This window comes from Hippocampus bargibanti, linkage group LG22 (genome assembly GCF_051943395.1).
Source record: "Hippocampus bargibanti isolate YZ-2025 linkage group LG22, ASM5194339v1, whole genome shotgun sequence".
Classification (NCBI taxonomy): domain Eukaryota; kingdom Metazoa; phylum Chordata; class Actinopteri; order Syngnathiformes; family Syngnathidae; genus Hippocampus; species Hippocampus bargibanti.
Window position 1 is genome coordinate 4,640,635 of NC_142755.1, and position 19,432 is coordinate 4,660,066.

The window sequence follows — 19,432 nt, forward strand, 5'->3', positions numbered from 1 at the left end:
GTTAGATCGCTGATATATAGATAGCTAATAGATAACTAAGAGATAGCAAATAGATAGCTTGGTAGGAAACTTGATAGCTAGCTCGACTGTCATAATTTATGATTTAACAGGAACCCGAACCATGAATTGTTTTGCAAGTTTACAAACATTTTGGATGACATGCAAAAGTAAGAGCGATTTTACGGTACTTCTATACTCCCGTTTCCAGTCATCCAATATTTCATCAGAAAGCATAGGTCGCCAAAGGTCAACAGGGTCACGCGACGACGCCAGGAGCCTCAATTTAACACGGCCATTTTGGTCACTTTAGCTTCTTCCGAGCACCCGATGGATCTATTACGCTCTGTGTGAGGGGGGTGACGGTGGGGGGGGGAGGGGGGGGCACTTTGTGTGGCTTTAGGCTATCGTCCCGTTGTAAGGTCGTCGTAATTAAGTCTTGGCTCACAGCGGCAGACCGTGCCTTTGAGCTTCAAATGTCTTTCTCTTCTTATACTCATCACCGTCAGTCCCCTTCACCATTTGCTTAGGAGGTCTCACACACACACACACACACACACACACACACACACACACACACACACACACACACACACACACACACACACACACACACACACACGCCCCAAAAAAAGTTCCTAATGTTAAGCTCATTCTGCAAAGAGTGATTTGTCCGGGCAGTCAGATGACTTGGAATGAGTTTGATCTCGGCTAACTTTGCCGCGTGATTGCTTTTGTGGAAATGGAATAACGAGAGCTTCTGCGATTGACGTCGTCGATTGACGTCGTCGGGTGGAGGGAGGAAACTTGATTAAACACTCGGGAGTAAGAATGCTAAACTCACCGTGACCTGAAAAGGATCTGCGACCAAAAAAACGACAACTCCGCTGACATAGTTGAGTTGACCAAGCTAGCTAGCGGTTATTTTCTAGCTAGCAGAGACTTTAATAATAATAATACATTAAATTTACAAGCGCCTTTTCAAAGCACCCAAGGACACTTTGAAGCATATTTACCATATTTTTGTGGTTTTGTTTTGTCTATTTTTTCACATCCTATGCATCATGAGCCCCCTTTAGAACGTGCCTTTTTTTGGGGGGGGGGGGGCGGTTGTGTCTATCACAGAAGCTTTCGCATCATTTGTGTCAGGTTTCATCTTTGTGACAAACTGAACGCAAGCAACTTACATAATATTGGGGAGGTTGAGGGTTGGGGGGGGGGATTATTGTGGTGCCCCCCCCCCCCACTTCAGTGAGCCGCGCTTGCTTTTCAACTAGCGGTGTACTGTGGCGTGTCTTTGAACAAGCAAACAAGTCAAGCGAAGTGTCTGCACTACTCTGAAGCGCTTTATCCTCAAAGCTTCATTGGGCAACAGACAGGCAAGAGGAGAAAAAACAATTCGGGGGGGGGGGGGGGGGGGATTCAAAATTCGCCCCCCCCTACCCCCCACTGTCACCACCCAGTCAAAAATAAATACTGCATAAAATAAGAATGCAACCAAGGATGCCAGCCTCCCACAGCAATAATCTGGGGTGGGGGGGGGGGGGGGGTCACGTGTTCTCCTTGACACGGCATTGAGGGATTTCCATGCCGTCTCACGGCGTTGTTTAGAGTGCATTAGCAGCCAGTGACACAGCCTCTCGTATTCTTCATCGCTTTTCCCGTTGTCAGGGAGAGAAAGGGTCCTGAAGCAATAAAGCTAACCATCCGAAGCCCCCCCCCCCTCTAATTTTCCATCAGCAAAGCATGAAATCAAGAGCAGAATGCCACAACAAGCGCTCTTAAGAAGGAGGACACTTTTGGTCGCCCACGAATGCCAACGCCGCGCGCATTTGACGTTCTTTGAATAAATGATGGACGCGGAGGTTGACGGCGAGCTAAAGTGAACAATCGCGAGGGTTGTCGATGAGTGCCTCCCCCCCCCCACCAGATGATTTGCCCGTTTCAGGTGTGACCTTTCTCTGCACGCACAAAGGAGGATATGCTGATTTTGTTCGCCATGACAGCAAAGTGCCAAGTGATGTATCGTATTTGCTGGTGTATAACGCGCACCCAAAAGCCTTGATTTTCTTCAAAATATGACCTCACGCCTTATATGTGAAGTCATATCGAGGCATAACAGACTCAATTTCCCCCTGACGAAGAAGCAACACCAGTCGCTACTGTAGCGCCTTATGTGGTGTGCCTTATATTTTGAAACTTTTATATATTTATAGATTATATTTGGAAAACTTTTCATGAATTCAAGGTGCGCCTTATACTCTGATGTGTCTTATGTTATCTGTGGTTTTATTTATGTTATGTTTTGTGATTGTAAAGTGTCCTTAAGAGCTTTGAAAGGCGCATATAAATAAATGGTATTATTATTATTTAGTAGTAGTAGTAGTAGTTGTAGTAGCTGTAGTAGTTGTATTAGTGGTTGTATTAGTGGTTGTAGTAGTGGTTGTAGTAGTGGTTGTAGTAGTTGTTGTAGGAGTAGTATTGGTAGTCGTGGTATTGTGATTATTGTAAATTATCATAATCATTATTAATCATCATCATCATCATCATCATTATTATTGGATTGGATTTGCCTTTATTAGTCTCACAGTGGAGAAATTTACATTTCACATTTTTATTATTTATTATTTTATTATTATTATTATTAACTAAATAGTGTGACGATGATTTTAGACAAATTAGTGATTTAAAAAAATCAGAGGCTAAATGGAAAAGCAAAACAGAGACGTTGGATTTCAGTTCTGTTGGCAGCAGAACTTGGACATGCCTATGCACCGTGTTTGCGTCGGACGCCAGACTCCACCGACTGACCCAATAAGTGTTTTATGACAGGAGAACCAAGACAAGACGCTTATTTTTTGAGGTCACGCAACCAAACAGATCAAGTTAGCACCAGAACTGGAGTCGAAAAAAAAACAAGGCAAGCCAAGTTATTAGGACGTCGAGGCTGACAAACACTACAGAGAGCGCAGAACTCTCTACGCCGCCGACAAGACGCACATACACAAACACAAAAGAGAAGGAAAAAAAAAGATCTCCGAGCGCTGACTGACAAAGATGCCCTGCAATATAGATGACGAGAACAAAGCCCCCGCCACCCCATCCCCTCATAACAAACTCCGATTTCCTTTTCAATAATGAATCGCCATCGGCATCGGGCGTCAATAGACGCGCCTCGTCTGTTGCCGTGCGAGCGGCAAAAAAACATCCAGCAAAACTTCTATATTTAATCTACGCCGAGAACAAGCAGGCCCGCAAAGTCAAAAACAAAAGCGGGTTGGCAAGAGATGCCTTTCTTTTCTTTTTTTTGTGGCATATAAATTAGATGCGGACCAAGCGGCTCGCATGGAGTTTATCCTCCCCCCCCCTCACCACCACCCCGCATGCCTTTGTTGATTGACAGCATTTTTTAAAAACATGTCGATTATAAATATTTATAATTGACTTAATATTGACAGTATTCTGTCTTTTGGTTGAAAAATAAGAGGAGGGGGTATTAGTGGAAAAAAAAAAAACTTTTTGTTTCTTTGTATTTCTTCCATCCATAAAAGCAAAACAGCACCATTGAGTTCAACTTGAGCTCCCGCTTCACATAAATAATCCTGCTCACCCCTCCCTCCCCCCAGCCTACCAACATAAGGCTCAGTCTTCCTTTTTATGCGGGGGAATTTTGTGCAGTTGTTGCAAAATAGCTAAAATAAAATAAATGTAAAAATATTTTTTGTGAGAAATCAAATGTTAGCTGTGTAGCTATCTCGCTATCTAGCTAGCAAGATAGCTAGGAATTAGTAAATACGATTTTAAGTTCAGTAAATGTGATCTCTAGCTCGCTACATAGTTAGCTATCTTTTAGCTATCTCTTAGCTAGCTAGTTAGCTTTTTAGCTATTTCAGTTACTCCTGGGTTGAGTGAATGCTGACGCGTGTGGCTGCCGCTTCTCACCCACAGAAAAATTTATCCCGCGACTGTAAAGTGACCTTGAGAATTTTGAAAGGCGCTTGTAAATGAAAGGTATTATTATGATTATTAAAATTTGACCACCGTCCACTCAAATCCAAACAACATGAGACTGGACGGGTGGCGGCCAAGTTGTGTTGATAGACATCCAGCAGGAACTCGAGTTGGACACTGTCCTTCAAAGTCAAGAAGCTGTTTGACAGAACTTTTTGGGGGGATTTTGGTCAAAGAAGACTACCGGGAGGAGCTTCAGCCGGCTAGACGGGCGGGGCTGAGACCTCAGGGAAATTTCAATTGGCCTTTGATAGCGTCCGGCCGCGTCCGTGTTGCTCTTTCAGGGGTACATCAAAAAGGTCATCCTGTCTACCTCGCCCCCCGTTTGCTCGCTTTCATCAATGTGCCTCTTTGATGCCACACCAGAAGTTTTGTTTCTGGCAGCGGAGCACAACTTTCCTGCCATGCAACAAAAACAAATAAATAAATAAAATTGCAAAAAAAGCGAAACACAGGATTTATTTTCCAGTCTGAATAATACAAATTGCTTTGGGTCCCACTAGGACTGGATTTAAAGTGAGCATGAAACACAAGCCCTTCAAGCAGATTAAATTTCAAATCAAGCAGGCCATGTAAATGATGTGGGGGCGGGGGGAAGTCGAGGGATTTTGCGTCATGCAATTAGCATGCCGAGCTAGTGTTAAAGCAATTAGGCACAACAGAATGCTCTGACGCTGGACAGAAAACAAAAGGGGGGCATCTCATTGGAGTCCTCACACGCTTGTGCACTCACTAGCTCGCTATCTGGCTCGCTATCTCGCCCGCTATCTGGCTCGCTATCTCGCCCGCTATCTGGCTCGCTATCTCGCCCTCTATCTGCCTCGCTATCTCGCCCGCTATCTCGCTTGCTATATGCCTCGCTCACTAGATACATCTCTCACTAGCTATCTGCCTCCCTTGCTATCTGCCTTGCTTGCTAGCTAACTAACTCGCTAGCTAGCTCACTAGCTATCTACATCACTCGCTAGAGAGCTACCTCGCTTGCTAGCTAGCTACCTCGCTCGCTAGCTACCTCACTCACTAGTTAGCTAACAATCTTGCTAACTACATAGCATCTTGTTTACGGAGTTCTCAGAGCTTAATGGAAACAGGATTTTGTTTGCTGGCGCGGTACTTTTAGAAAGTCTGGCAACCACTTTGGGGTGGAGGGGGGGGGATAGTGTCGTGGGGCAGCCACATTTGGGCAAATCTCTCCAAAAGCGGCAAGAGACACAATCACCTGGAGACGAAGGATGCTATTCGTTTGAGCGTGAATGACTCAAACAAGAACGCGGGGGTGGTTGATGGTGAGAGAGAGGGGGGGGGGCATTTAATACTTGATGTTTCCCAGCGGGACCTCCGCCGTGCTCCTCTCATTCAAACAATGAGTTATGATTTACAAATGCGACAAGAAACAAACATGTGCGTAAGGGAGGCAAAGTAGGACGGCAACGGGAATCGCCCCCCCCCCCCCATCCGCCATCGACATTTTGTTGTTGCTAACGATTGTGCGATTTGAATATCTTTGCAAAGCAGATACTGCTTTTAAAAAAAATACAAATGGGGAGGAGGCATGTGGGTGCTCAGGGGAGCGTCATGCTAACATATTGCGGCCTAATGAACTCTGAGAAAGAAACAAAAAAATTGATTTTCCAGCGAGTAAATGAAGAAATGCATTACGGCGGTTAGCAATCTTGGGGGAAATCAGGGTGGGGAGGGGGTTAAACTAGGCTTGATAAGTCGGAAATGACATGATACACGAATTAGGTGCGATTCACGGCAAATTAATGTCGCAGTGGAGTCGAGCGCGCTCGGGGTCGGATATTATTTATCGGGTTTATCTTTTTTAGCTCTTGTTCTTGCAAAATGGCGTCAAAATTAAAAACGGGCGAAGGCGGGGATTGATTATTGTGACCGCTTCACATCCAATTCCCGAACGACGCCACGGCTAATAGCGCCGCAGCCCAAGAATGATCATGCCGAAATGGAATTATTCCTGCCACGTTTTCATTTATTAACAACCCCACATGTGCGGTAATGTCGCCCACATTTGCATATACATTTTTTAACCTGTGACGGTTTCGAATGGGAGAAACTGAGGCGAATATTCAAATTCTCGTACACCCTAAACCTAACCCTATAGAGTAGAAGTGTGATTCATCTCCCACTTCGCTCGGGGCGACGCCTGATTGGCTGAAAAATCAACAACGTTCAAAAAAACAAAAAACAAACAAACATTCGGATCCCTTACACAACCAAACACCCCTCATCCCCTGCTCCCAGATCAGTTGTTAGCGTGCGCGAAGATGAGCCCGTCAGTCACGCTAACGCGCTGCAAAGAGGCCGTTTCGAGCGATAAGTCGGAGACGGAGATATTAGCCGTGATGGCTGGTGGTGTGAAGACCTCCTTCGTCGGTTGCCTTTCCGCATGAAAGGAGGCCAAAGGCGACGCGACGAGGCGCTTCAACACGCACACAACAGGCCTCGGTCAACAATAGAAATGCACAAATGGCCGCGTGGGGGCTTTTCCATTATATTCGCATTGTAAATTATAAAAAAATGTTACTTGGATTTCGGAATGAAACCCACGTCAATTTTAAAACGCTCCCCGATGAACACGCCCACTCAGCGCGCGACACTTCAACGCTCGAGTCAACAACGGCGAAAGCAGGCAAGCAACAAGCTGCCAATCACCCGCCAGATGCAAATGACTGGAGGCCATTGGGAGGCGCGCTTCATTTAAAGTGATGTGAAGAACAAACAATCAAAAGTGCAACTCGGGAGGGGACGACAACGCATGCAAGCGCGCCCGTGACGCGGAACTATTGTGGCGTGTCATTTCAAGCGCGTACAAGCAAACAAATAGGCATCCCAGCATCACCGCGTCCTCCTCAATTACACCCCCACCACGACAGAAACAGACAATTTAAGAGATGGCAACAACAATAAAAAAAAAATGTCACAAGGAAGCTAAACACGCAATAGCGCAGATACAACACGGGGGCAAGTGAAGTCAAGGTATTCAGGTGACAACCCACGCCCCCCTCAACTCGATTTTAGCTCATGTTATCTTTGCATTGCCGCGGCGACGCCTCCAGGTATGGTGGAGATTAGAAGGCACTTGAACAGCAGCAAAGCGTTAGCAAAAAAGAGGGAAGGGTGCGGGGGTTGTCTTTAAATATTTACGACACATTGCGACTCTTAAGAAGAGAGGAACAAAGACGACAAGGATCTCACGTGGTAAAATCATTTACGTGTCATTGACGGCACCGATAGGACGCCTGAGCTGCATTTTGTACGTAAAAAACTAAATAATCGTCATGTGAATGTCATCAAAAATAAAAACAAGCCAATGCCGCCTCATCAGGTGCCAAGGCGGTAAGAGAAAAAAAAAAGTGGGTTGGAGATTTGATAAATGGCACAAAACCGGAAAATCTTCCTTTTTAACTCATTCACTGACAGACGATGTGCAAAAATGTGGACACTCCAGCGCCAGGGTTTTTGTCATTTTCACTCAAATTCCAGGACCCACAAAATATTGAGTTTTACGACTACATCAACATTCAATGCAGCGTAAGAAACCTTAACACCCAAGAGTTAATTCCTGAATTGTATGGGTCTGGAGTTATCTGAGCTTGAAATGGGGGCGGCAGTACAAAATACAATACATATTGATTTATATAGTGCTTTAACAATAGCCGAAAGCACTAACATGGACAAAAGGCAAATGCTGCCCCCTTGTGGAAGAGAAAAAAAACCATTGCCAGAGGTCTGATCAGCGCCCAAACAAGAAAAACCAAAACCCGAATAAATTCGGGAATGGCGCTCCATGACTCGCTTTTCAATTCCCGAATCAATTCATGAATGGCAAAAACACGATATCGTTCGGATGTTTATTGAAAATTTTGACTTTACAAAATAATATATGGCAGCAAAAAAAATGAGCAACTTCAAACAGTGGGAAAAAAAACGTATTCATACAAAATGAAAAAGAGGGACAATTGTCGATGTAAAATAACCGCTGGATATTTTTCTTAACATTTTTCAATGCATGTCCGATTCCGGATAAATATCTAACGAGCGAGCATAGCCAGAAAGAAGCCGAAAAAAAAACCGCGCCACTGGTCGAGCGGAGAGGCGCAGCTTAACAGAACGCGACAAAAGCCAATGTAGCCTCATTAAAAAGAAAGATGGCCGTCGGCGAGTAGCCCCCGTTGCGAGTCAGCGGGCTTGATTACGCCAACGCCGTTTTTACAAGGCGACCCCCGTTTTGCCCGTTTTGACATTCCCGTCGATGGATGGCAAAGAAATCGGAGAGGTCACGTTTTACAGCGTCGTCATATTCGGGGAGTCGCGGACGAAACATTATAGGCCAAAAGGTTCACTTAGGAGGTCTTGCACATAAAAACCAACACCCCCCGCCGCCATCAGGTTGCACAGCGTCCGGAACTCGCAGAAGAGGCACGCGAGGATGCTCCGGATGCAACATTATCGGACCCAGACGGTCAATTTTTGGTGAAACCACATTTTTTGGAGTAAAAAAAAGACTAAAAAAATTCAAGCGTGGACTGGGTTTTATTTGGGTAATTAGTACGCGGGTTAGCATGCATAGCCAAACGGGGAATACGCGGCAACGAATTCCTCACCATCCGTTTTGATTAACAATCTGGTCAATAATTGCAACATTATCATGCGCGTCGCCGTCAAAGATGATCGGCGATGTCTGGCGGTCGGACCTTTGCTAGCAAACGTGTTAACGATTAGCGTTAGCGGAGGTGCGCGCCGATGATTAACATTTAACCTCTTCGGACCGTTTTTTTTTTTTTAATCAATATGGCTGAGTGTTGTTGCAGATTTTACAAATGTAGTTATTAAGCCGCTGCGAAATGATGTTTAGAAATTCGAGAGAATTAGCCACATGGCGGAAAAGAAATTGTGTCGCATTTGAGGTATTCGCGACAAAAAACGTCACTGCCGCCACTTTTGACGTATGTTTAACTCATTCACTGCCATTCCTTAATTCATTCGGGAATTGAAAATTATGACGTGGAGCGCCATTCCTGAATTTGTTCGGGTTTTGTTTTTTTTTCATGCATGGGTGCTGATAAAGTGCTAGTCAGACCTCTGGCAATGTTTTTTTTCCTTCCACGAGGGGAAGCATTTGCATTTTGTCCATGTTAGCGCTTTGTTACCGCTTCAGCTCTTGTTAAAGCGCTATATAAACCAATGTATGTATAGTAATTTGTACAGCTGCCCCCATTTCAAGCTCAGATATCTCCAGAGCCTTATAATTTATGAATTAACTATTTTCTGATCAAAGAAGATGTATGTATTGTATTGTATGTTGTACAGCTGCCCCCATTTCAAGCTCCAATAACTCGAGACCCATATAACTTAGGAATTAACTTTTTTGATGAAAGAAGATAGCCTCACATTTCTTACGCTGCATTAAATGTTCATGTTGTACTAAAACTCAATATTCTTCGTGTCCTGGAATTCCAGTGAAAATGACAAAACCCTGGCACTTTAGTGGACACATTTTTGCACATCGTCTCGCAGTGAATGAGGTAAGATGCGATTGTTAGCAACAAGTGGTTTTGTATAGCTTAGCCGTTGGTTAGCGGGTAAGAAAATGTTTTTTTTTATGCAATGAAGAATTCCACAAAAATTACGACAATCCATAAACTATTCAAACAAGTGTGCTAATTGCATTTTAGACTCTGGTTTGACCACGAACGAACGTCTTACAAAAGTCACAGAGTCCTCTACGTCAAAAATGATATTCGTGAAAATGCAGGCTGGTAATGTATGACTAAAAAAAAAATGTACAAACAGGCCACATTTGCATAACTTTCATCAGCCCATCTCCACGCGTCGGTCGGAGTGGGCTGTTGCTGATTGGGTTGGAGGCGAAGGAGAAAGCAGGCAAGCGCGGAAGGACGGCAAGCAGAGGACTGCTGGATGCTCATGTTTGATTAATCAAAGTCAACCCCCCCCCACTGTCACTGTCCCCCCCCCCCCTCGACGTTCACTTTTTTTAATGCGTGCAGAGCTGACCAGGAGCTCCGACTTGCTTGGATATAAGCAACATGCGTCAAGCGCGCGCTGAACTCTGAATGCAAATTATGAGGAAGATGCAAAGACATGCGGGGATGGAGCGATTTTAGCATATAGTACCCCCCGACGAACCGACTAAACTCCAGTCTGGACCTTGAACTACTTTGTTAAAAAAACTCTCAAAGCTCAGCCTCCCAAACTTTGAAGGACCCAGAGGGCAGAGTGTTCAAAGTGTTCAGAATGGTCAAGAAAAATAAAAAGGGTAAATAAAAAACAGGGTACACAATCAGCCGTTCGCTTGGATGTATTATTGAAGAGCAGCGATTATTTTGGGGCGAGTGAGAAAGGGGTTGGGGGGGGGTGAGAGAGAGGCGTCGGTAGCACTCAACTGGACATCGACGGACAACACAAAATATGCCATTATTGAATGTTAACTCATTCATTGCCATTCCCAAATTTATTCCCGATCAAGCACTGGTCAGACCTCGGGCAATGATTCTAATCCCTCCACAAGGGGGCATCATTTGCCTTTAGTCAATGTTCGCACTTTGTTACAGCTTCAGCTGTTGTTAAAGCGCTATATCAACCAATATGTCTAAATTGTATTCTATTTTGTATGTCCGTCCACATTTCAAGCTCAGATAACTTAGGAATTAACTATTTTTTCTGATGAAAGAAGAGAGTCTGAGATTTCTTAAGGCGAATTGAACGTTTATGTAGTCTTAAACCTCAATATTCCGTGGGTCCTGAAATTCAAGTGAAAATGACAAAAACCCTGGCACCGGAGTGCCCACACTTTTTGGTCTGGCACTGAATGAGTTAAAGACGCTGACAACTTTACATTTAATACAGAACAGGCTGAAGAGCGGCGAATGACACTGAAAGGGTGGAATTTACAATGAGACACGTCCATTCCAGGCCCGACGAAGCACTCGGCCACGTTTCAAGCAGCTTGAGGAGCGGAGCTCATTAGCTACAATTACGATTAAAATAAATACATAAAAATGGATGGATGGAAGGACCCGCCCCAGATGAGCCCAACAAAAAGCCAACAACCCCGACGCCATATCTGCAGTTAGTTCCGATGCCAAAGAACACAAGGAAGCCCTCATACCCATAGCGAGCTCCATTTTTATTTCTTACGTTAGAAAAGGAGGGGTTGGGTTGCTCAAGGAGGCTAATTTCACAGGCAAACAGATTATGTTAATCCGTGTAAACACTCAAACACAACAGCTTGGCTTTTCTGTTCCTCCCCCCCAGCGGGAAATAAACACGCCGTATTGATGCCAAAAGCCGCCGTTTGCTAAACACGCAGAAAGCCTTCCAGAGAGCGACTTGTTGAGTTGCTGTTTTATTTATTTATTTATTTACATTTCCTTTCCGCCCTGGCGCGGCAATTAAGAGGCGCTCGGCGGGACGATTCGCTAGACGTCAAACCCCCGCAAACCCCCAGATGCATAATTCAAGTGCGGCAAATCAAACGCGACTTCTCTCCTTCACCCCGGCGCGCGTCTCCATCGGACTCTTATCAATCAACGTCCTTGGGACGGATGTACGCGCTAATGCATCAAAGGCGGTTTGAGCAGGGGGGGGCGCGACGCCATTCGAGGGCGGGATCCCGTCGCTCCCTTCGTTAATGAGGGCCCCGCTCGCCCAAGGCCCGGAGAGGTGCGAGGGGGCCCGGATGAGGTCGGCTCATGACTTTTAATGGGCGCCCCGCGCTGTCGGCTCTTGTTAGGCGCTCACACCTCGTTTCCATCGGGGGGCGACGGTGATTACGGCCCTCGCACCTGACAAAGTTGACGGACTCGCTTGCGCGGACGGCGGGCGGCGAGGGTCAAAACACGTGAGGGATAGCGCCGATAAACGGAAGGCGTTGATACCCGGCCGTGTTCACGATACTTTTCGGAAAAATACTTAAAACCTTGATCACGTCGGCGTCAGTCATATTGGGTATTCATTCGAACCTTGTCATAATTAATTATGCATGCATATTTTATAGCAGCTAGCAACTATGCTCACGTTACATCACGAAAACATAAAATGACTTCATCCCATTTGCAAAAAAACTGTTTTTAACTCATTCACTGCCAGACGTGCAAAAATGTGTTCACTCCAGTGCCTGGGCTTTTGTCATTGTCACTCCAATTCCAGGACCCACAGAATATTGAGTTTTAGTACGACATAAACATTCAAAAGAGCGTTAGAAACCTTAGACTCTCTTCTTATATCAGTAAAAAAAAAGAGTTAATTCTTAAGTTATATGGGTCTGTAGTTATATGATCCTGAAATGGGGGCGGCTGTACAAAATACAAAACGTAGATATTGAATTATACAGTGCTTTAACAACAGCTGAAGCTGGAACAAAGCGCTAACATGGAAAACAGGGAAATGCTGCCCACTGGTGGAAGGGAAAAACATTGCCAGAAGTCTTACCAGCGCTTGATCGGCACCCCTCACAAGAAAAAAACAAAACCCGACCTAATTTGGGAATGGCGCTCTGTCGTATTTTCGTGAATGACAGTGAATGAGTTAAAAAGCAGGATGCGCTGAGCTTAGCCATCAGCGGTTAGCAAGTAAGATGTAGCCCCGAACTCGGTAGCGGCTGACGAACAGTGACTCACCTTCAGGCAAAGGCGCTTTGTACGAGCAGGTGGAGCTTTCGATGCTGTTGATTGACAGGCTGGACTTTGACTTGCCACGGAACGTCTGAGAAACCGGCGTGAAGGGCTCCGCCGGTGATGACCTCCTACCAGAGGTCAACCCTCCTTGGTCACCGGAGACGGGTGAGCATTTGCACGTTATCTTGATGTCATTTTGCCCTTTTTAGATCTGAGGTTGATCTGAAAACAAACGAGAAACAAAATTGGTCACTCTGAATTCACGGTTAGCATTTGCTAACGCAAGCGCGCCTGGGTCACGTTTCAACTGCGTGAAAAATTGTCGAAATTCAGTCGTTATTTTCAGTTTATCTGACCAAAGATATGTCCATCGTATGTAATGTTTACGAAGCGCTATGTAGCTTTGCTAATCTAAAGTCAAAGAAAAAAATTACACGAGGTCGACCCAAGTTGTATTTCTTTGAAATAAAAGTGTGATGTAAAGTAAAAGTTTCAAGTAATCTGTCAAGTATTGAAGTGACTTGACGTCATTGAAAAATTAACCGCGTCAGTCACGGAAGCGCCGTAACCGTGTACAATTACAGCCGGCGTTCCCGCCAAAAAGAACTTTTCGTCGACGCCAACGGTTGATCTAAACGAGCGCGCAAACTTTGTCAGCAATCCGCCACCGGGCGCGGTTCTAAAAACCGTATTGGCCCCGCATCGCTTCTTCTTCGCCAAGTCTTCAAGGGCGCTCCGTCGCGTGATATTGATCAGATGGCAAACATTTCCACGGTGGAGAGAACCTCACATGTGGTGGCGGTGGAGCACAAAAAGCCGGCGCGGTTGGCGGCTGCAAGCGGTACCCAGGTGAGTTGTGCGTGAGATTAATGCGAAGCAGGCTGGGAAGGAGTAGGGGGGGTGGAAATGAATAAAACTGCGCTACAAAATAGCTGCTGTCTGCAACAGTAATGATCTCCTTGCACATGAACGCTCAGGTGGCCTCAGCAAGTCTTGGAGCCAGAAGACGGCGACCCCCCCCATCCCGCCTCCCACACCGTCTGATAAGAAAGCCGGCGAAGGATGAGAGTGAGCCAAGGATCGGGCGTCTCGCTGAGAGGAGTACCTGCACATTCAGCTCTACAGGGAGTTCCTACCCTCACCCCCGTACACTTCCCATAACAATACACATCAGAGCCCCCCACCCCGGTTTTCCCATTTTACACTTTCTCAACTGTTCTAATTGAGATACTTTAAACTGTAGATCGGGGGTGGGCAACACGGTACAGCTTAAAAAAGTTTGGGAAGGGGTACGGGAAAAAAAATTGAAGTTGTAATATTACCAACCACCACTAGATGTCTTCATTCATTTTTTACCGTGTGTGCTTCCATTCGAAATACAGTGAGACCTCAACTTACGAACTTAATTGGTTCCCAGACAGAGTGTGCAAGGCGAAAAGTGTGTATCTCAAAAAAAGAATTCCCAGAGGAAACCATTAAAATGGGAAGAATCCGTTCCCGGGTTTCCATAAAATATACTTTTTTTACTAAATAAGCCTTAAAACTACACACAACATACCTTATTCTATGTAAAATAAATGTGCTATTGTATTGTAATGAAAGAAATACACTGCATTGTATCATAAAGTCACTTTATTTACATTTGTGATGGTCATTTATGGCTTGATGGAATGGCGTTGGAGATTGAAGGTCAAAGGGAATTGCTGTTTGGAAAGAGAGGCGCATTACATGAGGACTGTAATTAAAGAAACAACAACCCAACGCAATGTCAAGAAAAATAAAGCACAACCATCTGCTGGTCAACTATGGGATAGCAGTTATAAACAAATGCATCAGCAGCATTTACACCGGGTTTAAATGCTCGTTTCAACTTCGAACTTCTGGACCCCAGAGAAGCTAAAAAAATGGCCAGATATAATTCCAAGCCTTTTATTTTCATCCCTGTGTCAATTCACAACAATTAAAGTTAAACTGTGAGCGTGGGAAATCGGGCTTCAACACTTTTTAAACAACACATCACGCCCAGCGGAAGGAAACGCGAAGCGTCGCAATTAAAACGCACTAACCTCACCATCCCCCAGCCGCTTCAATCAACAAATAAGGACTTGTGGGATGGCGATTCCATTGCGGTCGGAATTGGACAGCCGGCAAGACAGCGGCGTGGCTTTGTATGCAGTGATTTACGAGCCACTTGATGGATTCCCCTCCATATCCTCCCCCCCCCCCCTTCCATCTTTTTTTTCGCAAGACAAAGGCCGCCCCGTAACAACAGTGTGAAGTGTAGTAACGAGGGCAGGGTGACGAGGTTACAGCTGTTGCGCTTCGGCGGATGCATCATCTAGCCGTCACTCACTCGCGCAACAGCTCACCAAGATCGGACCAAGTCCAACTCTGAGCATGCGGACCACCACCTCGTCCGCCGCGCCACCTCCCACGTCTCTTTCACTTGAACTCGGAACACGCTCTGCTAATCTATCAATTGACCAAACTAGAACAAGTTGTTGAAGTAGTCACCAAAGTGGGTGGGGAAGGGTGGGGAGGGTGTCAAGGGGGGTGTCAAATGACTTCAACTGTCCGGCAGGTTCCCTGAATTGTACTTTTTTTTCTATTTCGATCCCAATGAAGATGAATGGAGCCAAATCATAATCTACAACGCGCACGCATTGATCACGCTAATGATGATCCTGTCAGAAATGGCAATGACATACGTCTACAGTCGCCATCCTGCAAATGAAAATATAATGAGACCCACCCTCTTCCCTAAAAATGGAAAGATGTGAAAGGTCATGTCAGAATCACACGTGGCTAAGTAGGTTTTGCTCTATGATTGGTCACCATAATAAAAAATAGATATAGATAAATAGAAATAAATAAAAAGATAGCTATCTATCTATCGATATATCTAGTTATCTAGATAGCTAGTTATTTAGATAGCTAATTACCTAGATAGCTAGTTAGCTAGATACCTCGCAAGCTAGCTAGATACGTATCGAGCTATCTAGCTATTTAGCTATCTATTCAGCTAGCAATTTAGCTAGCTAAACATTTAGATACCTAGCTAGATAGATATTTATCTAGCTAGATAGCTAGATATCTAGATAGCTTAATAGCTAGCTGGATAGAGAGATATCTAGCTTGCTAGCTAGATATATCTCTAGCTAGATACATAGTAAATAAATAAAGACATAAATAAAGAAAAATATTGGTACCAATTTTGTAACTTGGGTGCCACTAAATATGATCAGGCCATTTTATTCTGCCCCCGCAAAAAAATAAAAATAATAAAATCCAGATGTCTGGCCCTAATTAAAACTTTTTTTTGCTTTACTCTGGTTCACTTAATCACAAAAATAGACACATTATTCAATTATTAAAGTAGTCGTTTGTTACAGCCCTAATTATTTCTTAGTTGCATTAATAAATGATGCCTAATGTGCAATTTGGATGACATTTATGAGATGGGATAATTAAAAAAAACTTCTGTTTTATATTTGGGACCATTGTAGGTCAATATAACCAATATGTATCAAGAATAAAAATAACTAAATAAAAAAATAAAAATGTCTTATTGCCACAGCATTGCAGCGATAACCAAACGCATCTGAGGCGACAGGATGCATTAAAAGCGCATGTATCTTGCCCGCCCGCATGCACGCTCGGCGGACCAAATTGGACTTGTAAGCGGCCTATTTCTAGCACATCAACAACTGTTGAAAGCGTACACTTGTAGTTGAATAAAACATGCTATTTGCCGGCACACGCTGTCACACACATCACAGGGGGAAACTGCGGGGTGAGCGCTTCTTGACTGCCTAAGCAGCATCCCAATTTGGTCGCCACGATCGGCGGTTGACAGGCTGCGATATCTGGGTAGTCTTTCTGTTTTTTTTTTAAAGGCCACTGTTTGATGGATTCATGAAGAACACACAAATATAATTGCCATTTGTCACCGACTCTTCAACGCTTTCACCACACGGGGCCCTGAGCATGCCGGATCTGAGCGGAGGGGGAAGGTGCGCGGATCGCTCCGAATGTAAAAAAAGCAACACCTCGGGAAAATTGATCCGACAGCAGAAAGTTGCACTCAAAAGAAACAAGAGATGCGTGCGTGTGTGCATCTATGTTGGGTGCACATGTGTGAACGTGCTTATTTAGCTTAGCCTAGCTTGCTAGTTCTTCACAAAGTGCAGAGCTAGGAAAGAAGACAAAAAACTAATCAGGTCCATATTTATAGACAGAGATGTGTGAAGATGTTAATTTAGCTGAGCCTAGCTCGCTAGCTCTCCGCAAAGTGGAGATCAAGCAAAAAAAAACCAAACAAATACACAAGGTCCATATTTATCGACGTAAATGTGCAAACATGCTAATTTAGTTTATCCTCGATTGCTAGGTCTTCACAAAGTGCAGAGCTAGCAAAAAACAAACAAATAAGGTACATATTGATAGATGCAGGTGTGCAAACATGCTAATCTAGCTTAGGCTAACTCCATAGCTCTTTAAAAAGTGCAGAGCTAGCAAAAAAATAAAATTTATATTTATAGACGCAGATGTGCAATCATGCTAATTTAGCTTAGCATTTCACTCACAAAAACAGATGCAGATGTGCATACATGGACCTGCATCTGCGTCTATAAATATGGACTTTGTTTTTGCTAGCTCTGCACTTTGTGAAAAGCTAGCAAGCTAGTCTAAGTTAAATTAACATGTTCACACATCGGTGTCTACAGATATGGGGCTTATTTGTTTGTTTTTATTTGTTGCTAGCTCTGCATTTTGTGAACAGCTAGCAAGCTAGGCTATGCTAAATTAGCATGTTCACACACACACACATATATAAATATACAGTATATATATATATATTTTTTCCCCCCTCCACACTCGGCTACACATGTACCGACGACATGATTGAAATGCTAATTTGGCAAATGTGCAATGACCTCGCTGGAGTCCGCCCTACCACCAGAACTGGCAAAACAGCCCCAGGTATCATCTCTCCTCCTTCGAACAAATAGCGGTGTGTGTGTATGTGTGTGTAAGAGCCCCCTGCCTCGCCTTTCCATCCGAAGGGATCTATTTTCTCATTAGAAATTGTACATCTTCCAGGTTCATATTTATAGACGCAAAACCAGGGGAATTATACGAGCGAGCGAGCGCGGATGGGGGGGGGGGGTAATATATCGTCCAATGAATGTTATTACAAGAGGCCTCTGATTGAAATGTTCCTTGGGCGGATCAAAGCCATGTTTACCATTTGACCTTCCAAACTTGAAGACAAGGACTTTCTTTACACAATATTCATTCATTCATTCATTTATGTGTCGGAAACCCCCATGGGCGAAACCAAGACGCCCCTAAAGCCACAAATGCAAACTTTTGACGTGGCCTATGACACCGCTATGTGCTAATTCGAACGTCCGTACCGTAGTATACACCCGCTCTACTTCTGAAGTTGACTCAGAGTCCACCTAGTCTCAAAAAAGGCTTCCCGCCCTTTTCAACTCCAAACAGGACTGAGTTAGCAAGAGGAGGAGGGGCATTGCGGGCATCTGAGTGATGACTCAAATATTCCGCCCGATCCAAAGTAAGTTGAACCGCGAGCGTCCAAAGGCATCAGAGGTGCGACTGCCAGTCACAGGGAGGATTGGCGGTCTATCAAAAAAAGGCCCCTCGCCGAGTTCCTTTATTTGCTCGGGGGCGATCTGGGCATTAACCCTCCGCTAATGGGACAGCTGTGGGTCAGCGCCTCGCATCTCGGGGATGCCAATCAAAGCCCTAAGCTGAAAGAAATCAGACTTGGGGACCCCGGTTGCTCGGCTTCTCGATCGATTTTAGCTATCGTCTGAAAAAGAAGTGGGGTGGGGGGTGGCTTCAGCATGGATGGCAGCTATCCTCGGTCACCCTCCGCCGCCCAAGGGGGCTGGGGGGGTAGATGACCTCGCAGCGAGGCATTGAACCTACAAACACACAGAGGCCAGCGAGGGCAACACCAGCACAGATCTCTGTAATAGAAAAAGGTTTTAACCTTAATGTTGGAGTCAAAACCTTGTTCGAGGCGACGTAATCCCCCCCTGCGCCGCTCTCATTTATACTGGCTGGAGGTTATCACCCCCTACCCTCCAGCTTCCACCACCACAGCCCCCCCAACCTTCTACTTCCCATCTGTGAGCAGCCCTGGAAAAGATTCCCGTCGGGTGCGCCGGTAAGTAAACAATTCTGCCGCAACTGTTTTTTCCACGCCGCACCTGAATGCATCATTTTACGAATAAAGTGCTTCGTTTGTGATGAAAAACTCAACAAAAAAATGGCAATTTGGACTCAACTATCTTTTGGGAAATATTAAACAGCAGAGCGTAATATATTAAATGAAATATTTTATTTTAATTAAATGAAATATTTTATTTTACCAGTGACAAGTTGCGACCAAATTGGTCCCCACAAGTGACATTTCGGTCCCGAAAGGTCAACCGGTGTTAAAATAACTGGGTGTATGTGTGAAGAACTCTCCTGTTAAAGTGAAACAACACTTTAAAATCAAATCCGTTCTTGACATCATCGAGGCGCGCATAACTAATCACGTGGCTCGAGTACATCGGCTATTAAAATGAAGAAAAAAAAAATACGCCAGGGCACGGAGTAAAATATGCTAATTAACATACTTGAAATTTTCCTCCATCTGAAATGTATCTACGGCAAGACAATGAGAAAATAATTATAACGGAGGTAAAATTACAGCGGCCATTTTAATCAACCTCTGCGCTCGCGTTTCA

The 19,432-nt window shown here is 44.6% G+C and overlaps 1 long non-coding RNA gene across 1 annotated transcript in view; it reads right to left on the minus strand.

Moving 5' to 3' along the window:
* LOC148881731 (uncharacterized) overlaps positions 1–19,432 on the minus strand; it is a 72,289-nt gene that overhangs the window by 50,783 nt on the left and 2,074 nt on the right. The window contains exon 3 of the long non-coding RNA XR_016113683.1: positions 12,669–12,887. This is a non-coding gene — a long non-coding RNA (uncharacterized LOC148881731). The remainder of the gene's footprint in view (positions 1–12,668; positions 12,888–19,432) is intronic.